The sequence below is a fragment of the Ceratotherium simum genome, chromosome 35 (assembly GCF_057802395.1).
Source record: "Ceratotherium simum simum isolate JZ-2026a chromosome 35, ASM5780239v1, whole genome shotgun sequence".
Classification (NCBI taxonomy): domain Eukaryota; kingdom Metazoa; phylum Chordata; class Mammalia; order Perissodactyla; family Rhinocerotidae; genus Ceratotherium; species Ceratotherium simum.
The window spans coordinates 4424526-4446715 of NC_141934.1; the positions used below are offsets into that span (position 1 = coordinate 4424526).

General features: G+C 45.9%; 1 protein-coding gene and 2 pseudogenes across 2 annotated transcripts in view; 2 read left to right on the forward strand and 1 right to left on the reverse strand.

Moving 5' to 3' along the window:
• LOC101404171 (P2X purinoceptor 6-like) overlaps positions 1 to 22190 on the reverse strand; it is a 94558-nt pseudogene that overhangs the window by 43796 nt on the left and 28572 nt on the right.
• LOC147912420 (Y-box-binding protein 1 pseudogene) lies at positions 3495 to 4392 on the forward strand (annotated as a pseudogene).
• The window catches only part of LOC101387440 (cationic amino acid transporter 4-like), a 29674-nt gene continuing 20687 nt past the window's right edge, over positions 13204 to 22190 (forward strand). For both annotated transcript variants that reach the window (XM_087423892.1, XM_087423893.1), the window contains exon 1: positions 13204 to 13445. The gene's annotated coding sequence lies outside the window, so the exon portion shown is untranslated. The remainder of the gene's footprint in view (positions 13446 to 22190) is intronic.

A 22190-nucleotide genomic window follows, 5' to 3' on the forward strand; every position in this document is an offset into this window, starting at 1 on the left:
CATGTGCAGAGCAGGGTGACAGGCACACCGTCAGAGGTCCTGGGACTGCTGCCACCACTGCACCAGGAGGTGGTGGATGTGTGTGCTAAGTAGGAGGAAGGGGGTGACATTCTAGGGCTGGGATCAAAGGGGGGGCATTCCAAGTTTCAGATCCAAGGGACAACGTGACCCGAGGTTTTGGCAGCAGCACGCAGGGTCAGCAAACCTTGTTGTAAAGGGCGAGACACTACATATTCTAGGCTGGGTGGGACACACGGTCTGTTACAGCTCCTCAGTTCTGTCTTTGCAGCAAAAGCGGCCACAACAATACGCCAATGAGCACATGTGGCTGTGTTCACACAAAACTTATTTACAGGACCAGGCGGCTGGTCCACCCACCACACTGACCCCTGAGCTAGAGGAGGAGGACCAGAGGAGGAAGGCCTAGTTCAGAACCACCGCAGCAGGCCCAGCAGAAGCAGTGAGGGTCTGAGATAGCAGAGGAGGCCTGAATAGGCTCAGGGGAACACATCCTGAGGGAAAGAATCCACAGGGTTTGGTGACCGAGGTTTGGACAAAGCTGGAGAGTGACAGCAAGGTTTCTGTCCCGTATCCAATGGAAGGTGGGGAGCACTGTGGTCTGAGGTAAACTCAGGCCAGAAACTTTAGACTTACCAAGAGAGAAATAAAGATGATGCCATTTTCTTTCTGATGCCATCTTTCAAAAAGATGCATGATAGTTTTTCTTTAAATTCAACACTGCACAGGACATTTAAATTGGATTCAGTTTCTACATACTATGGAGTGAAGTAAGATTTAGTGACAGCAATCTCTTTATAGTCATTCCCCAATTTCAAATATCCACCTGAATTACCAAAATGCCTACAATTTCTCAGTCCAAACGTCATTTCCCACACTAATCCTACCACCCAAAAAAAAGGAACAAAAATCCTTCAAAAAATGTTCTATTCTGTTAAAAAAAAAAAAAACAAAACTCTCACCACAGATCTGTAGTGTGATGACTCAGGAAGGAAGTTCAAAAGATGCCACTGAAGGGGCTGGCCCGGTGGCCTAGTGGTTAAGTTAATGTGCTCCACTTTGGTGGCTCAGAATTCACAGGTTCGGATCCTGGGCATAGACACCACTTATCAAGCCACGCTGTGGCAGGCCTCCCACATATAAAGTAGAGGAAGATGGGCATGGATGTTAGCCCAGGGCCAGTCCTCCTCAGCAAACAAAAAGAGGAGGATTGGCAACAGGTGTTAGCTCAGGGCTAATCCTCACACACACACACATAAAATTTAAAAAGTAAGGAGTTTTAAAAAAACAGTTAAAATGGTAAAATTTGTGTTGTGTATTTTATCACAATAAAGGTGATACTCAGCAATAAAAAGAACCATGTTGACACACTCAACAACATGGATGAATCTCAAAATAATCATATTCAGTGAAAGAATCCAAACCACAACAGTGAACTCACTGATCCCATTTACATAAAATTCTAGAAAATACAGAGAAGTAGATGAGTAGGAAGGGGAGAAGGGGTGGAAGGAGAGAACTTTGGGGGTGATGGATATGCTCATTATCTTGATTGAGGTGATGGCTTCATGGGTCATCAATATGTTAACAAATTTTAAACCTTGTCAAATTATAGAGTTTAAATGAGTACTTTATTTTTATGTCAATTATACGTCAATAAGACTGTATAAAAAAATAGACTTTTCCAGACATTCAAACACTGAGAGAATTAATCATTGGCAGGTCACTACCACAAGAGGTGTGAAGGGAATCCCTCCAGGCAGCAGGAGAACAGCACTAGACGGACAACTGGGACCACACACAGGAATGACGGTCACCTCGGCTGCTCAATGTGGGCAAACAGCAAAGACTTTCACCACATTTAAAAATATAATTGAATGTGAAAGCAAAAAGAATGATTTATTGTGGGGTTTATAACTCAGGTAAAAGTAAAATATGACCAATAACATCACCGAGGCCAAGAAGGGGAAATGGAAGGGGACCGTCGTGAGGCGGCACAGCATCACTGAAGGTGGACTGGCACGAACAGAAGATGTAGGTGGTCATCCTCACAGCAACCACGAAAAACAAAGTGAAGTGGAAGAGCCAAGAAGCTAATACAGGGATCAAGTGGAATCATACCAATAATTAGCCCAAAAGAAGATAGAAAAAAGGGGGAAACAGGAGCCAGTAGTCACATTAACGTCCTTACAGATTAAATGTAATTACCTAATAAAAGGCGGATTACCAGATGGACAAAAAAAGCAAGACCTAACTCTAACTACAAGAGGCCCAGAGACAGGATAAAAAGTAAAGATGGAGAAAGACACAGCATGCCAAGGCTACACCAAAGGAAAGTGAGAGTGGCTATAGGAACAGGGCAGTTTTTATTCTCTGGTATTTGTTTTCTGCTGTCAGCACATTCTGAGCACGCAGACTGGTCTTGGTCTGGGAGAGGGGAGCCTGGGATGGACGGACCAGCCCTGTCAGGCATCCTCTGAGCGGGTCTGGAGGAAGCTCCGCTCTAGATGAGGCCAGGCAGCAGGGGTGGGCGTGGGGGCACACGGGCACATGGAGGGGGCAGTGACCATTTGCTCCAGCACTCAGGGACCAGGTGATGAGCCTGGGGCCTCCCGCTCCGCCCCTCATCTCTTGCTTCTCCAAGAGCGCCACAGTGGGCTCGAGCCCATGTCTGGGGGGCTGGACTAGTGGTAACTCAGGGTCTCTCAGTTCTGGCGTTCTGTGATGCCCAGCAGGCCTCTGGTTGGGCGTCGGGGGCAGGCCCCACCAGACAGCACCTCCCTGCAGGGAGCTTGCAGGGAGGAGTGCGCTCATGTGGTGTCTAGGTCCAGGTAGGGTGGAGCGCAGGCCAGGACAACACTGTTGCTTTCAAAGCAAAGAATTTTACCAGGGAAAGAGGGTCACTTTATAATAATAAAGGGGCCAATTCACCAGAAAGGCAGAACAGTCTTTAATGGTTATTTATCATTAGAGTCATAGCTTCTAGACACAGAGCTTCAAAATATACGAAGAAAAACCGACAGAACTGAAAGGAGAAAGTGGCGATCCACAATCAAAGATTCAACACTCTCTCCATAACTGAGTGAACAACCAGACAGAAATCAGTAAGGACACAGAGGACCTGGCCGGCACTGTCAACCACACTGACCTGACTGACACCATAGAACACTCCCCCCAACGCAGCAGAATACACGTTCTTCTCACGTGCACAGGGGACATCTGCCAAAAGAGATCACATTCTCCACCAACCTAAGACAAGTCTCAACAAATCTCACATAATCCAAATTAGAGTTTGATCAGTGGTGGGAGGGAAGAGTGGACCCCGGAGAGCACTGAGAGCCCTGCTGCCACCCCTAGCTCCATGCTCCATCACTGCACACTTGAGTGGCGAGCCGGCCCAGTCAACATCACCACACCCCGAGCCAAGACCCTCAGCTGTCCCTGCCCCCAGTGCTGCCAACACCAAGCCCAGCACCATGGAGAGGGCGCAGGCACAAGAGGGTAAGCGTAACAAAGGTTTGGGGAACAGTAAAATGTTCAATGTACAAAATGGATATGGTTTCATCAACAGGAAGGACACCCAGGAAGCTGTACACAGACCGCCACAAAGAGGAAGAACCCCAGGGAGGACCTTCGCAGTGCAGGAGACGGGAGACTATGCAGTCTGACGCTGCGGAAGGAGAAAGGGTGCAGAGGCAGCAAGTGTGACAGGCCCTGGGGGAACTGCAGTGCAAGATAGTAGACATTCAGCAGATCAGGACCCTCACAGACGCTCTCCATGTCACAGGGGTCCTCCACACAACCACCAGCAGAATTAGCAGAATAGTGACAACAGGGAAAGAACAGGGACCAGAGAGTGCTCCCAAAGGCCAGGCCCCACAGCGCCGGCCCGACGTAGGCCACGGTCCCCACCTTACTACATGCAGAGACCCTATGGGTGACAACAGAATGTTCCAGCCCTCCTGTGCAGGGAGGAGTGATGAAGGGGACTGACAACCAGCGTGCAGGAGAACAAGGGAGACCAGTGAGACAGAAGCTGTATCAGGGTGTAGCCCACAATTCCACAGGGGCCCTCCTGGCCAAAGACAGCCCAGAGAGGACGGCCATGAAGATCAGGAAGGTCAAGGAGCTGAGACCTAACGTAAGCAGCCACCTCAACAACAGCACCACCGCGCCTTCAGTGACCAACACAGACGCCAAGAAAACCCTAAACCACACGATGGCAGAGAGACACGAGCAGCTGCTCCACCAGCTGAGAACTCCTCCCCTCCCGAGGCTGAGCCGGGCAGGCTGAGGAGATGCACGCTCACCATCCCTCCACCATCTGCTTTAGTCATCCAACAAGAAGAAACGCACATGAAATTCCAGCAATAAGAAATGAACAAAAGATGGGAGCTGAAGACCTTAAGTGCCTGCTTTTTCCCTCTTGACCAGATAACGAACTATCTGTTTATCTATGCAGCACGGGACTTTCATTATTCTATCTAAAGATGTCTCTTTGGGCTGGCCCCGTGGCTTAGCGGTTAAGTGCGCGTGCTCCGCTACTGGCGGCCCAGGTTCGGATCCTGGGCGCGCTCCGAGGCACCGCTTCTCCAGCCATGCTGAGGCCGAGTCCCACACACAGCAACTAGAATGACGTGCCACTATGACGTACAACTATCTACTGCGGCTTTGGTGTGGAAAAAAAAAGGAGGAGGATTGGCAACAGATGTTAGCTCAGAGCCGGTCTTCCTCAGCAAAAAGAGGAGGATTAGCATGGATGTTAGCTCAGGGCTGATCTTCCTCACAAAAAAAAAAAAAAAAGATGACTTTTTGGTTTTTGGTCATGACAAATAAGTTTTATTTTTTTTATGAAGCCTAGTTTTTCTCAATACATCTTTAAAGGTTTTTAAATTGTTTCATATCTGGTCAAGTTAAACTTTTAAAAACCTCATTTTTAATTTGTGATAAAAGTTCACAACTTGATATTTTCAAAAAACTTAACAAACTGCAAGCACCTGTTAATAAAGTTCTTAACAAAAAAATTCAAATACTACAAAATATGTTTTCTGAATGTTGGAATTAAATTAGAAATCAGTGACACAAAGATATCTGAAAAACACCCCAAGTATTTGGAAACTAATAACAAGGGAAATTAGAAAGCATTTTGACAGGAATGAAAATGAAACCATAAAAAAATTTGTGCGATGCAGTTAAAGCAGTGCTTAGAGGGAAACACATATAAATCACTCATATCAGAAAAAGCTAGAAAGGTCTAAAATCAATGCCCTATAAAAACTCTTTCAGAAAACAGAATAGAAAGGAATGCTTCCCAACTCACTCTATGAGGCCAACATCACCTGGTACCAAAACCAATGACAGTACAAGGAACCTACAGACCAGCATCCCTCATGAACACAGACACAGAAAGTCATTCAAAAGTTTCAAAATCAATGACCTAAGCTTTTACCTTAAGAAACTAGAAAAAGAGCAAATATCCAAATTACGCAGGAAAGAAGGAAATAACACAGAGCAGAAATAAACTAAACAGAAAACAGAGAGAGAAAAAAAGAGAAAAATCAGTGAAAGCAAACCCTGGTTCTTTGAGCTGAACAATCACATTGATAAACGCCTAGCCAAACTGATTCAGAGAAAGAGAAGACACACATTACCAACATCAGGAATGAAAAAGAGGATGTCACTACCGATACTAAGATATTGAAAGGGTAAAGGAATATTATGAATGACTCCATGCCAACAAATGCAACAACATAGATGAAACAGACTAATTCCTTTTCCTGCTACTGGAGCTCACTTAAGGAGAGAGAACCAAAATGAACCAAAATGAACTAGGCAGTCAAAATGGCCACATCAGGATCCAGATAATTTTAAGCGTGGGTATTATTTTCCCATCATGTAATTATGATCACATTACAGTTCAGAAATCTCAAACTGCTTCAAGTTCTTTCTGATTTCCTAACCCAGCACTGTAATCTCCTAGCTCGTAAGAGTGATGGTCTGGAAGCCTAGAAACTCTGCTTCTGGCCTGGTCCTTGACAAGGGCCTAATTCACAGCTGATAGGCTAAGTCTGGTTCCAACCAAACTGCAATACTGAGCAGGAAAAAAATTACCCTTCGAGGCAGGGACAAATTCTCCAGAAGGTTCTCAACTTTGTGATGAGGCTCTGATGCATAAAGGAGGATTTTAATCCAAATTTCTGCAGCTGGGATTTCCATTAAATTCATCTTGAGACACAAACCCTCTTATAATAAAGGGAAAGTACATGGAAAGGTCAACGTTGTCTCAGAGAAGATCAGTGTAAGTTCTTTCAGGTTAAATTCACACCAATTCCTCACCACCTCCCCTCACCTGAAGTTTCTCAATTTAGTTGCTTCAACTAAGTACTATGAACTCTTAAAATCATATTTAGGCATTTCAGCTTGAGAAGACCCTATTATACCAACAAACAATGGCTGAAGAGCTCTTCTGAAAGTATTAATCATGGTATTTTTCTTTTTCAAGACAAAGCCTTTGCTAAAAAAAAGAACAGCTCCTAAAAATGATGACATGCACAAACTTCTTCTAATCCTGAAGTTTCCTTTTACCTGACGTTGATAGAAGACACTTTTCCTTTACATTTGGAATGCTTCACCTCTAAAAAACATTTTTCTGAGCAGCTTGATTTCATGCTGTGCAATGACCAATAAGAGAAGCCTCAAAACCAACTTGTACAAAAGGAGAATGCAGAGGTTAGTGTGAGTTATTATATAGTTACACACTTTTTGTAAAGTTTGGAAGCTACTAGAATGGTCAGGAGGGGACACTGAGGCTGAGATGACTAGCCATCAGCCTCACTACCTGGGAGCAAGTGAACCTTGACCTGGACCATGTAAAGTCCTGTCCCAGGGACATTCTGGGCTTTCTGCACATAAGGCTGTCTCTTGGGCACCACTTGTTTTAGAAGTGCACAATGACAGAAGCATTGGTTGGGTTCCATTGATGTGTAAACTATTAATGTATTGATTCAGCAATTACCCAGTAGCTATCTATGAGCTGAGGATATAAAAATGAACAGATTAAAGGCAGAAGCCCACCCTGCTGTGGGGAAACAGGCATTCTCATATATTGCTGAGGAAGGGAATCTGACAACATCTACAGACTCACAGCCGTCCACTTCCGGCATCCACTACACACCTACACCAGCAAGAAACGGCACAGGCACAGATCACTCATTGCAGCTTTATGTGTAAAGACCGGAAAACATCCCAGTCTCCAGGGATACGGAACAGGCTGAACAACCTACAGCCACACTCTGGATCACTGTGCGGGGTAAAGGACGATGCAGATCCTTGTATGCTGAGACGGAGGGAGCTGGACTCTTCGTACAATCAAAAAACAGGTGCAAGAGTGTGTACTGTCTGCTACCTTTGGGCAAGAAAGAGGGGATATAAGCACATCTATTCCTGTTTGCTTGGTTTTGCTTTAAAAAAATTATAAGCATAAACCAGAAAAAAAGAAAAGTATCTAACGGAGAAAGCAAGATTTTTCTGCATATACCGTTTTCGATCATTCTTACCTCAAGACGTTGTAAATATTGCCGATTTTTTTAAGTGCCCTCCTGAGCCCACAGCACAGCAGAGACACACAGGAGAGAGTTCAAGTGCAACACCTGGTGTTGCTTCGGGAAGGAAGAGTCTGGAAGGGCGAGGGCAGAGGGTGACCACACTTGAGCACTGTGCCTGGCGCCCACCCCTGACCCGCAGGATGTGGACACGACCCTGGGTTGCCGGTCAGAGGCAACACCCTTGCGCCCCGCTGACCCCCAACCCGGGCCTGTCGTCCACCGCCCGCTCCCCCCGCCCAGCCGCCCCAACCCCGGCGCCCGCACAATCCCGGGGATCGCCATCAGGCTGCACGCCGCCCTCCCACCTCCTCTCGGCCAAACGCCGCGCTCCAGCCTGTGCGCCCGCCGCATCCTGATTGGCTGGCCGCCTGCGCGACTGCCATTGGCTCCAACAGGGGTGGCCCCGGCCGGGATCCAATCGCGATTGGCCATTTTCTTGACCGGCAAAATTGCTCTCTTGATTGGTCTTCACTTTGGGCGGGAAGTGATGACGGCGGCAGTGCAGCGGCTGAAGGTCTGCTGAGGCGTCGGCGGGAGGCTGCGCGGCTGACGGCCTGAGCGACTGTGGAGGGGCGGCCGCGGGGCAGGAGGGAGCCCCTGATGAGCGGGGAGGCCACGCTGCCATAGCTCTCCCCGCCTGAGCCCCACGTGTCCGTCTGTGAAGTGCGGTCTCACCACCAGCCGCGCAGGGTGTGGAAGGGACAGGGCTGGTCCCTGTGAAAGGCCTTGCCGACGTCAGCTGAGCAAACGCCTGTGCGGGCTGTTCCATCAGCGGCCTCGTACTGGCGCTGAGGTCAGTGTCCTGGGCTGGGGAGAAGCTTTGTAACCGCAGGACCTCAGGGACCGTTCAACTGCCCCATCTCTTATCAACAGAGTGATTAAGAACTGTCCTCCAGAAAAACTGCAAAGTCACCTAGGCAGAGGAGGCATACAGGAAGAGATCGTGACCTGAAACAACCTCGGAACTAAAGATCCTCCTCCCCAGGAACCCAAGGACCGGGACCCGACCGGAACTTGAATGTCGGACTCCAATCGGGAGTGAGGGGTCCCTCATTCAGGAAGATCCGGCGTTAAAATTCCTTCCCCTCCTCATCATAAATGATTAGAAACCTGTCATAAATGTTTAAAACCTCACCATAAATTTTTGAAGCCCACCAATCAAAACCTGTCCCACCAGTGTTTCCCATGTCAGCTTGTTCTCTCTAACCTCTTAAATAACCCCAAATCCTGAACCAGAGAGACAGATCTGAGGGCACATGCCCTGTCTCCCTGCAGATCTATCTCACAGAATAAAAGCTGATTTCTCCCCTCAAAGGCTGATGCCGTAATTAATTGGCTTGTTTATGTGCATCGGGCAGAGAACCCCAATTCTGTGCAGTAACAGTTTTAAGCCCTGGCTCTGTCAGGGGCAGACGTGCAACCCGACTCCTGCAAGAGCACGTGGTGCGGACCACGTGATGGGTCCCCAGAAGAAAGTGGCTGAGAAGCTCCAGAAGGGGCAAGGGGGGGGTACTTTCACCTCCCTAGAGACTTAGGACTTGTGAGCAGGTCTTAAAGTATCGTGAGGTTTCCAAGCAGCAGAGCCGGAAGGGTGGAGAGGGCAGGGTGGGCTCAGTGGAGTTGTGAGATTTAGCCGGGCACGAGGACGGTGGTGAAGAGGGTGACACTGGTGGCTCTGGGCTGGGCTGGTGTGACCACAGCTAGACCAAGGAGTTTGGCTTTCATGGGTGGGCAGAAGCCAGCTGGCAACAGATGCAGGTTGGACTGGCCGTCTAGGGGGAGCATATGGCAGCAGGGGGAGGATGGGGGCAGGAGACCCCACAAGTGGTCATTGCAGGAGGACAAAGAATTACCGCCCACACATGCCCTGGTGAAAGGACACACAGAATTTCCAAGGTTCCTGGAAGGGTGACTGCTGCCCTCAGTTTATCCCCCCCCAAATACCCCCCACTCCATTCCTGTGGCTGGTCCATGGGAGAGTCTGTGTTGACCCTACAGAGGAATAGAACCCCTTCTCCTGGCTCTTCTAAGCACAACCTGAATGAGCTGGAATTCTCATAGAGAAGGCAGCACTAAAAAGGAGTTAAATATAGAGAATATAAGTACATAACTATAAATTATATATAATAATTTACAAATATAAATTATGTATTTGTATAGTAATAAATATAAAGTAAAAATTAAAAAACATAGATACAAAGTGTAGATTTCTTACCCTGCCTACCACAGCTAGGCCAGTGGAGGCATGGGGTAATGTTCTCAGTGGCAGGTCAAGTGGGCTGGGTTTGAGCAGCACCACACCCCCCATGAATTCAGTGGGACCAACTCTTCAGCTACCCACTCCTCCCTTCCTCTGGCAGATTTTGGAGAGTGTGGTCTGGGGGTTAGAAGGGTCGGGCAGCTAGCTGCGGCTTCCAGGGAGTGGTGTTTGGAGAACCAGATATGGGACTCCTCCCAGGCAGACCCAACAGAGTGGGGACAAGGAACCAGAGTCAGTCTCAGGCAGAGAGGCTACAGGAATTGGGGGTTGGGTGCACCTCTGGTGAGGGCTGGAGCAGGTGGGGACAGACATGACTGCCATTGCCGGGGCTGGAGGACAAAAGGAAGGAAGGGCTGAGAAACCAGTTCGTGGTGAGGTGGAATGAGGATAATCATGGAGAGGTAATGTGGGGAACATGCTGGTGGGCTTTGAATGGTAGAGTCTGGGCTAAATTAGGCAGACTGGGGGAGGGGACAGCATGGGGACAGAGAGGACCAAGGCTGCAGGAGACAGGAAAAAGCGGAGGAAAAGATAGCAATGAGGACTGACTTGGGAGAAAGGTAAGATTCCTTTTGCCCCATCACCCCCCTCCCCCCAAAAAAGCTCGCAGAAACTGGGGAGGACCTAGACTACCTGGAGTGAATGAGCACTCTCATTTGGATACTAACAGAAAGGGGAACTGCAGGAGGAGGAAGGCCATAGGGACGTCTGGGTCACATGTGGTATGTAGATTCAGTGATTAAGAGGAGTGGGTGGGAGTAATGCCTTGTCCTTGTTAACCTAAAAATAAGAACCAAAATGAGAGACAGAGAGGCATTTATTTGGAGATCAGAGAATTGCAATTCGGGGAGCACAGATTCAGGTAGAAACCCAAATAGTGTCCCGCTAGGGAGTAAAAGTCAGGGGCTTTTGAAGATGCAGAAGGGAGGTTTGCATTACAAAGAATGTTAATTCAGTTGGGGGCAGAAAACTACTCTTGGCTAAAAATAATTGATTGCTGAGGCCAGCTAGAGGGAGGCAACAGTCCCTCACTGTGAGGAGCTGCAGGTTTCCTGCAGCATTACTCAGTTCAGAAGTTCATGTCCTGCTGGATGAGGACGTGCATGAGACCCATTTCCTTCATGGCTTCCCAGCTCCATTTTAAAGCCCTTAGACACAAGTGACTCTGTTTTGTTTCACATTCACAGCCTCAGTCAGGTAATGCACAAGGGGCCAGCTCGGGGGAAACACTGGTCTCCTGACTTCTTACTCTGTCCCTCTGTTCACCAGGCTGCATCTCTGTCGGGCACTCAGCCCTTCCTGCCCCTGGAGTTCTTTCTTGGAAACAGTTTGGTGCTTTATCTTTTATTTTGATAACAACTTTATTCACATACCACAATACTCACCAACTTAAAATGTACACTTCGGTGGGTTGTAGTATATTCACAGAATTGTGCAACCATCACCACTGTCTAATTTCAGAACATTTTCATCACCCCCAAAAGAAACTCTGTACCCATTAGCAGTCACGTCCCATTCCCCACTCCCCCATCCCCTGGAAACCACTAATCTACTCTCTTTCTCTATGGATTTGCTTATTCTGAACATTTCATATCAATGAAATCATACAATGTGTGGTCTTTTGTAAATGACTCCTTTCACTTAGTCTTATGGTCTCAGGATTCGTATATGTTGTATCACCACTTCGTTCTTATGGACAAATAATATTCCATTGTATGGATATTTCACATTTTATTTATCCATTTTTAGTGGAGGGGCATTTCGATTGCTTTGACTTTGGGCTATTACCACTAATGCTGCTATGAAAATTCACGTACAAGTTTTTGTGTGGACACATGTTTTCATGTCTTGGGTGTATACCTAGGGGCAGAATGACTGAATCATACAGTAACTTCATGTTTGGCATTTTAAGGAACTGCCCAATGGTTTTCCAAGACAGCTGCACCATCTTACATTCACACCAGCAGTGTATGCGAGTTCCAATCACTCCACATCATCTCCAATACTTGTTCTTCTCTGGCTTTTTGACTGTAGCCATCCTAGGGGGTGTATTGCACTGTGGTTTTGATTTGAATTTCCCTAGTGACTAGTGATATCAAGAATCTTTCCAGGCCAGCCCGGTGGCATAACGGTTAAGTGTACACGCTCCGCTGTGGCAGCCCGGGTTCGGATCCTGGGTGCGCACTGATGCACTACTTGTCAAGCCATGCTGTGGCAGTGTCCCATAGAATGGGGAGGAAGATGCGCACGGATGGTAGCCCAGGACCAACCTTCCTCAGCAAAAAGAGGAGGTTTGGCGACAGATGTTAGCTCAAGGCTAATCTTCCTCACACACACAAAAAAGACTCTTTCCATGTGCTTATTGGACATTTGTATGTCTTCTTTGGAGAAATGTCTATTCAGATCCTTCATCCGTTTTTATTTATATTTTATTTTTGGTAAGGAAGATACGTCCTGAGCTAACGTCTGTTGTCAATCTTCCTCTTTTTGCTTGAGGTAGATTGTCCCTGAGCTAACATCTGTGCCAATATTACTCTATTTTTCATGGGGGACACTGCCACAGAATGGCTTAACAAGTGTTGTGTAGGTCCGCGCCCGGGATCCAAACCCCCAAGCCCTGGGTCGCTGAAGCGGAGCACACGAACTTAACCACTACACCACGGGGCCCCCTTTGTCCATTTTTAAATTGGGCTATTTGTCTTTTTATTGTTTGTTGTAAGTGCTCTTTATATATTCTGGATACAATCCCCTTATCAGATATATCATTTGCAAATATTTTTTCCCATTCTGTGAATTATTCTCTTTTCACTTTCGTGATGATATCCTTTGAAGCACACAAATTTTTAATTTTGAGGAATCCAATTTGTCTGTATTTTTCTTAGTTTGCTTGAAACTTTGGTGCCATATTTAAAGAAACGATTGAGGGGAGGGCAAAATGGGCAAAGGGGTCAATGTTATGGTGATGGATGAAAACTACATTTTGGGGGTGAGGATGCTGTAGTATATACACATGTTGAATTATAAACCTATACAATGTTATAAACCAATGTTACCTCAATAAAACTAAAAAATAAAAGAAACAAAGACAGAAACCATCGCCTAATCCGCAGTCATGATGATTTACTCCTATGTTTTCTTCTAAGAGTTTGTTGGGAGTTTAGCTAAACTACTCCATAGCATTGTTCCCTCAGCATCCATTTTGTGTGGCCAAGCAGCCTGCAGGGGCCTTGAAGTGACACTAGCCACTCCCAAGTGTGCACACCCTAGATAACCACCGGCAGAGTCACAAGTAAGTTCCTGATATGACTTCCGCCACGGCCCTGTGAGAAGCATTCTTCCCACCTCCCAAGGCCTTCCCCTGTGCACCCTTTAGATAAGAACCCTGCGAAGCTTACCAAAACCTCTTTTTCATTTGAATTGACCAATCCCGACTGAGCCTAGGAACCCCAAAACACTCCACCTGTGGATGCCAATGAAGGCATATGCCCCAGGTCCTGCCCTGCTCTCTGCCTGAACCTCCCAGTGTGGCCCCTCAAGTGTGCTGTGGACCTTCTCCAGGACCTGTGAGTAACAGACTTCTCTATTTCAGTTCCTTTGTGGTCTTTTGTTGAACTGAGGCTCACCATCCAATACCCCCAGGTTTCTACTTAACAAATGTTAATTTAACAAAGTCACAACATGTTTTACAGGCCTATTGCATTTTATTGTGATTTGCAGGTTTTGCATTTTTTACAAATGGAAGGTGTAGGTGAAGAGGGAGAATCCTCCCACCCCCTTTTCCCCTTCTGGTTCTCATGGCTGGCCAGAAAATTAAAAATGATATAAGGCAGGTTATCAGGAGAAAATCAAACAGAGTTTAATATGTGTACTTGGGGAATTCACATAAGCATGAAGAATTCCAAAGACAGTTAGGCAAAATGAGGTATTTATGTCCTTCTGGACTAAGCAGAGGAAGACAGAGCTCTGAGACTTCAAAGGAGGAGAAGGCAACTTACAGAAAGATGAAAAGAGTTCATATTTGGTAAACAAATGTTTGCATTGTCCCATCTATAGACAATGGGACCTGAAAGAGATCCTTTGATAAAATGGACCTTGCTAGATGCCTTCCTGCCGACCACACCTGGAATTATCTATGATAGAATTTCCTTCCTGGAACAGGTCCTTCTCTCTTAAAATCTTTTAGGAAGTTTGGGGAAAGGTCAAATGTTCTTCCAGAGTCTTCTGAGCCTTGATTATCTTCAGCTCAAAATAATCCTCATACCAGAGTGGCACATCTTGGGGCAGCCTGTCCTGAACCCATCAGTTCCCTCTGTTGAAAGTTCCCTGTTGTTTTACATATTAAAAGCTGACCTGGTGACTCTGGAGAGAGAAAAGGAGTTAGTAGCTGAGTGGTCAGAAATCTACAAAGGGAGAAAAGAAGATAGATTTGAATGAGGATGAACAAGCAGAAAGGAAGGGATCAGAGCACATCTCCTCACACCCCATTAAACCAGTTCCCCAATCCTGGGCATGAGTCAGTGCAATAAAATGGGTGGGCTTCCCTCATCTGATGGAAAATATTAATCTTCTCTTTAAGTAGATGTGAGTTAGATACTACTTGCCCTGTTTGGTTCACATAAAAGCAGCATTTTCACTGATGACTGCACAAGCTGCTCCTTGCTGGGCAGTCAGTGTGTCCAGAGCACATCGATGTTTGAGGCCCACAGAGGCTAAGCTGTTCACCTCTGACTGGAGTATTTTCAGGTTTGCTTGGTGGTATAGGGGAGGAAGAACTGTTACTCTACCCTCTAGGTCCTTCTGCCTGGTCTAAGAATTAAAGTGACATGAGACAGAATAACAGGAGAAAATCAAAGTTTATTATACATGAGAGAAATCCAGCAAAACTGAGTAACTCACCAAAATGGCAGAAGCCACCACTTTAAATACCATCTTCAGCTAAAGAGAAAGGAGGATGTTGTGGGTAGTGGTTTGGGACTTCAAAGGGGACGAGGGCAATTTACATAGAGATGGAAAAGCAAAGATTTTATAACAAAAGTTTGCTGGGCCATCTATAGACAGTGTGATGAGAGAAAGAGGGAGGGAGAGAGAACTTTGATAAAATTGGGCTTAGCAAGGATCCTCCCAGTCTATTATAACCAGAGTTATCTATGGTGATGGCTTGTCCTGGGGATAGGCCTTCTATCTTAAATTCTTTTAGGTAGTTAGGGTGGAGGTTAAAGCTTCTTTCACAGCCTTTTGTCTTTAAAAATAATGAAGTCAAACAGACACATTTTGGGGTGGCCCATTCTGATCCACCAGAGTAGTGTTGAACTCTTGTTCCATTATCACGGAGAGATTTAAGATCCCCTTTTCCAATTCATAATTTCCAAAGGCAGAGAATAAGGCTCTCGATGCTGAAAAGAACTTGGAGTTGTGATACACAAGTGGATTCTCTACGATTTCTCAACTGTGTCGTTTATGTGGCACAATCTTATGAAGAAAGGAACCCAAGGTTGCAATGTGGCTGACGTTTAGGGTGGAGTGTCTGGTGACAGAAGTTTCCAGGTATCCAAGTCCACATAATCCTGACCCATTAGGTAGGAACCCTTTCTATACTTTGTTGCCACACAAAATAAAAAGAGCAGTGTGGTTTACAGACAAAGTTAGCATGGAACCTGTAGTTCCCAAGGTCTGGAGTATTCCATGACCTTTGCCACTGGTACTGTTAGTGCCTAAACAGCTCCATTTTCCACACATTCCTGTCAATCTGAAAGAGCAGAACGCATTGTGGAATAGCTGGTACAGGAGGCCTGCAGTCTGATTTGGCAGCTGTAAGGCCTGGTGCAGTCACCTGAACAAGTGAGTTCAGAGTTTGGATCCACCCGTATATAGTTTGTGGTTTGGGGCAGCTTAACCATGCATGCAGCTGCAATACTCCAAGTTGTACAAGGGTGGCTCATAAGACATCCAGAACATTTGGTGATTTGGAAATGCTTGTGCCAAAGGGAGTAGTGTTAGAGTCACTTACAATTTCCCTGAGAGGTTTGAAGATCCACCTGTGGAATCAAACCACAGAGTTTGATTGCAATATTGTCCTGGAATGTCACCCAGGAAAGGTCCAGTGTCATGTTTACTTTCAATGCAAAGGGAACAATTTTCACCTATTCTCTTTATCTGGGCAAGGGACAGTCCTTGAGCTTCTCTAGAGGTTTTCTGAGGCCCAAGAGACTCACCAGAAGGAGAAGCAGAGCGATGTTTTCCCTGTCGTGGATACCATACCCTGTCGTTCATCCATCTTCCGTACTTAGTCCACCAGGTGTTCACATCAGTAGGAACAGAGACTAGTTCAGGTTCTTTTGTGCTCTCTATCTCTTGACATAACTAACAGCAAGATTGATTAGTTAGCTTGGCCATGGTTTGGTAAACTGGCATAGGGGATGTTTGGACTGTGTTCGACCTGTTGAGAAAGAGAGGGTTGAGAAAGAGACTTGTTGAGAAGGACACAGATGGGAAAAGAGCCCGTAGTGGAAACTTAGAGAGGGGAGGTAGGACAGATAGAGACCAGCACTCTCCAGTCAGCTTTCTAATAAATGGTGAAGAGAAATATATATATTTGTTAATAGGAAAGGGGTGTGTGTGTGTGCGTGTGTGTGTGTGTGTGTGTGTGTTTAGGGAGTTTTAAAATCAAGGGGGAAAATAGGTGAAAGCAAGATTTCTTGATCCATGATCTTGGGAAAATCTATTTACTCTGTGAGTCTGGCTGATTCTCTGATCTGGGAATTGGCCCTGGAAATCCTTAGTTTAAGGTCACCTGTGGGGACTGTCTCCCAGTTGTCTTGTGGGTAATGTTCTGGGTCTATTTTGGTGTGGCTTGCATGGATCCAGGGAGACTTTTCCTTTATTTTGATGGCAGTGTAGGTGGTCAGTAGGACTTCGTAAGGTTTTTCTCAGTGAGGTGCCAGTGCATTTTTTCTTCTAAAGACCTGGATGTACACCCGATCTCCTGGTCCAAAGGGATGGCAAAGCGTGTCACAATGTGGGGGCCATGCATCATTTCCCTGTTTACCATATGCTACAAGTAGACTAGTTAATTTTTGTCTATGGCTAGTCATAGCATCAAATTGTTCACTTAAGTTCCCATAATATTTACTTAATCCAGGAATGGAAGGTGTAGAGATGCCAGTAGGTATCAGGCATCCAAAAACTATTTCAAAAGGAGTCAATCTATGTCTCCTATTTGGAGTATTTTGAATCTTTATAAGGGTCAAGGAGGAGCTTCTGCCCACTTAAGTTCAGTTTCTTGACAGACCTCTCCTAAAGTCCTTTTGATGTCTAGATTTTTACATTCCACTTGCCCTGATGATAGAGGGCGATATGGGGTATGAAATTTTAATGAGTACCCCAGAGTTTCTGCAAGCAAGTGGTTTATCTGCTGTAAAATGAGCTCCTTTGTCTTATTTGATCCATAAAGGAATGCCAAAACAAGGAATAACTTCAGTCATTAATTTCTTTACCACTGTTGTGGCGTCTGCAAGTCTAGCTGGATAGCATTCAGTCCATCCACTAACCATGCAGACTATAACCAAGCAAGGAGAATAGCCTAAAGATGGGGGCAGGTCTATAAAGTCCATTTGGAGTGCCACAAAGGGCAGTTTGGCCCTGGAGGACTTCCTGGGTACACTGATTTCTCCCAGAAATTCGGTGAGTTTGGCAAGCAGTGCACTGGGAAACAGTTGGGTCAGGAATTTTGTGGATGCCAGGGCAAAACCAATTGTATTTTACTTCCTTAATTTTCCCTTGTCTGCACATATGTCCCATTTAGGGGGAGATAAGTGCAAGCCAAAAAGCCAAAGGAAAAGGAGCTACAGGAAGTCCATTTGGTCCCGTGTCTAGTCCACCTGATCACTGTTTGGTGCCTTTTTGTGTCTAATTGTCTTTTTCTGATTCTGGCACATTTGCCTGATAAATAATAATATCAGTCAGGGATTAAGGCAGGTTTAGAAATTGGATGGAGAAGTGGAAATTTGAGAAGGGAGGTGAATAGTTTGTATTGGGGCAGCAATTAGCGTCTGCTAGCAATAGGAGTTCCTGCGGAAGTTCAGAATCCACAGGATTTCCAAATTGTGCCAACAGCATGGCAGACTCCAAAAGTGTACCTGGAGTGAGTGTAAAGAGTGGCAGTTTCCCTTTAGCTCTAGAAGGAGCTATGACTCCAGCAGCTCGGGCTGATCTTACAGTGGACAAAGAACAAGCTTCAAGCATTTCATGTGGGGAAACTGTGGCATAACTAGTAATTATGATTCCCTGGAAATTCCACTTACAAGAGCAGTCACAATACAGAAGTAAGTCTGGAGTGTCTAAAGGGATGTCTGAGAGACCCTTTCGTGGCTTTGAGACCATTTCTGTAGTCGCACGTCAATCCTGTGGGATGGAATGGGGCTCTCCCTCAGCATGGAGGGGTCATAAGGAGGCTGATTCAAAGTGTTACAAGGATGTAAGATGGTGGAAGGGTTAGTTCAAAGAGCCTGCTCATAGGTGGTCTGTCACCCTGTAGAGAGCTGTGGTGCCCTGTGAACTTGCAAAATAACAGACAGAGCATGGGGCACATAGAGATGAATGGGAGAGCCTAACGTTAGAGTACTGGCTTTGTCAGTCAGGGTGGCAGCTGTGGCTGCTGCACATAAGCATGGAGACATGTCTGACACCACAGGGTCTAGTTGGCATGGGACATATGCTACAGGATGTATCTGAGAGACAAAAGACTGTCCTAGAATGCCTGCAGCAATTCCATTATTTCCATGGCAGTATAGATGAAGAGGTTTGTCAAAATCAGGTAAGCCGAGAGCCAGGGGTGTGGACAAAGTTAATTTTAAGGCTTCAGAGGAGTGTAATGGCTCTGAAGGCCAGGCAACAGGCTGTGGGGTGATATCTGGGAGAACAGCACACAGAGGTTTAGCAAGGGCTGCAGAATTAGGAATCCATTGGGGCAGTAACCGGCTGCCCCTAGAAATTTACACAGCTGTTTTTTTCATTTTGGAGAGAAAGATGGACAAAATGGACTCAAGGTGTTTGGGGTCAGCTTTTGAATGCCTTGGGACAGCTCATGTCCTGAGTAGGTAGCAGTCATTTGCACCCACTGAAGTGTAGATCTGGAGGGTTTATGGCCTCGAGCAGCTCGTGCCTTCAGGAGAACGAGGGAGTCTGTAAGGGCTACCTGATGAGTTTGATCACAGAGTAGAAGATCATCCTCATATTGAACAGGAGTAGAGCCTGAGTAAAGTCTACAGAATCCAAGTCGGCTGTAAGGATTTGGGAAAATATTGAGGGGGACTCACAATATCCCTGAGGTAGGGGAGTCCATGTGAATTGCCTCCATTTAAACGTAAATGCATAAAGAACCTGTGACTCGGAGTGCAAAGGGATTGAAAAGAAAGCTGAGCAAAGGTCAACTCCTGTCACCCAGGCTGCACCTGCAGGAACTGAGGTCAGGATGACAGCTGGATCAGGGACCAGGGATGCTGAGGAATACACAAGACTTTATGGCCTGAGGTCTTGTACGAATCGATAGATTTGGTTCCCCTCTGAGTCACACTTGCCTTCTTTTTTCACTGGCAAGAATGGAGAACTACAAGGTGAGGAAGTCAAAACTAGTGCACCCTGTTGCAGAAGGGAGTCTGGTATACATTCAGTTCCTTGCTCTGCATCTCTGGAGAGTGGTTATGGGGCTACTGATGGGCAAGGTTCATTCTTTTTCCAAGTGCAAGGGTTCTGCACTAACAATCCTACCACATTTATATGTGTAGCCCAAAGACAAATTGGGACATCTTTTAAAGACTTGTCATCTTCAGAAGAATTAAAATCAGGATGAGTTTCCAGCAAGGAAAGTAGGAGATTTGGGGTTTTGTCTGAAGGCAGGGAGATGAAAACATCTTTCTCATTACAATTTCTGGTGGCGTTAAATTTACAAAACTAACTTCCGCCAAAATGGTTTGCTTGTGAACAGTGGGAGACTAGAAAGGCAGGATGAGTGTCAAGGGGCCTAAAGATACTGGAGTGGGCTGAGATATGGGCCATGAAACAGGTTACCTAGAGACTCCAACAGCTTGAGTAGAATCAGAGGTGACAGGTAGAGATAAATCCTCTGAAGGGATAGTGGAGAAAGTCACACCACTGTCAATTAAGAAATCCAGTTCCATATCCTCTATTTTAAGTTTAATCGTAGGCTCAGGGGTGAGACTGAGGATCAGCTGACCCCACTGTGGCTGGAAAAACCAGGGACCCTGTCACCATAGCCGAATCAATGAACACAATGACAAGGGATTGAGGAAAATAAAAATGGTTTAATTTTGCCAGCAAAATGAGGCTGCGGTGGGCTTGGGCTCCAAGACCCACAGTCCTCCTGAGGCCTTAGGAGTTGGAGTTTTTAAAGGAAAGTCTGTGGGAAAGAATGTACTCTTCGTGACTGTGATTAGAATATCCTGGGGCTCCCAGACCTTCTGGCAGCAGACCAGCTGTTATCTCTATCTATGGCAGGAGGTTTAGGGCTCCATGGGTCAATCTTGCCGTGCCACCAGACATTGGGCCCTGGGGAGTGGAAGGAAACTGCCGCCAATTAATGATGACAAAGTTTACAAGGTTTAGATAGGGGAGGGGGAGCTGTGGCTTTGCAGTTCAGTGTCCTCCCATCAGCCTGTGTTTGGCTGAGATAAGGGAAGCTGCAGGTGTCCTCTGTCTCTCTCTGTGAGGAATGGTGGATTCGGCACCAGGAACAAGGAGTTGGCAGCTTCAGCTTCGTGATAATTTGAAGATGTCAGTCTCCTTGCAACAAACCTCAAGAACTGGTAATTAGCCAGAACTTCAGTGTGTAATAATTTATTACCTCCACTTGCCTTGTGGAATTCAGGGACACAAAGGCTAAAACAGCCAATATCTACATGTGAATGTACCTTGGAGAATCAGGGAAGGGGAGTGAGTGCTTTCTGGTTTTTAACCCCATATATGCTGGGTTCAACGCAGGGGAACTGATATCAGGGCCAGCATCACCATCATTTAAGGGGGAAATGCCCCTCAGGAGGAGAAAACCGAGCCTTCTGGGGGTGCTGGGGCCAAGGAAGGGGTATGTTTTCAACTTTCCCTTCTCTTAAGAGCAGGACAATCTCTTTTCTGATGCCCTGGTTTCTTTCAAAACCTGCCATTGTCTGGAGACAAATAGGGAGGTCTCTGAGTGGCCTTTATTTTACTCTCAGAGTTATATTTTTGCTTCTCTAAAGATTCAAGTTGTAAAGCCAGAAGACTTGCTATTAATTCTTTTTTCCTTTTACTTTCCTGTTGATTATTTTCAAAGAATTGTGTAGCAGCCTCCATTATTACACTTAATGGTTGCTCTGACCCACCAACCACACTATTTTGAATTTGTTTTTTATATCAGGAAGACCATTTCCTACTAAAGCAGAAATTAGGAGGTTCCTGTGCTCTGGGGCTTCCGGGTTTAATACAGTGTGCCTTTGAAAAGTTTGTATGAAACGTTCAACAAAGGCTTTTGGATGTTCCCTCTCATTCTGAGTGCATAACTCAATTTTTGACCAATGAAATAACCAATAACCATTCTATAGATAAGAGAAAAAAGGTGAGTTTACTTGAGCCAGAATGAGGATTATAATCTGGGAAGGCCTTAGAAAGTGTTCCAGAGAAGCATGGTTTTCAGTACAGTCATATCTTTTAAGAACAAAGAAGAGACATGAAACACACCCAGGATACATTTTCATCAAAATTTCAAAGAGGTATCCAGTTGCAAATTAGCAGGTCAAGGAGGCCCTGATGTCAGGAAAGGGATTAATTGGATGTTACCAATAGGGCCTAGGAGGGAAAGTGTGTATTCTTATCTTAAGAGAGTGTATTCTTTAATGGTTAAGCAGATGTACAATGTATGCTTGATAGGCCATAAGTCAGACATTTTATTTCAAGCCCAATCAGTTTTGAGCCAAAATAGTTACCCCACATACCTCAATATGTGAGAATCTCTTGTCATAACTTTAGGAGGAAATGCCTCTAAAATCACTCCTATTAAACCTTGAATATCAGGCTCTAGCAGCACCACTTCCTGGAAATTTGCAGAAGGGCCTGGGTGAGGGTCTGCCCATTTATTTCCCCTGTGAGGGGGGTTTCATCCAGGGGGCCCTCTGGCCTCTCTGATAACTACAGTGTAATCCTGGGCTGGATGAACCCCCCCTTAGCAGCCAGTCAAGATCTCTGTGGGTGGGGTTATGAATAGCCACTAATCTTTCTAATTCCTCTCTAAATTTAGTGGCATCTTCTGACAATGGAGGCAG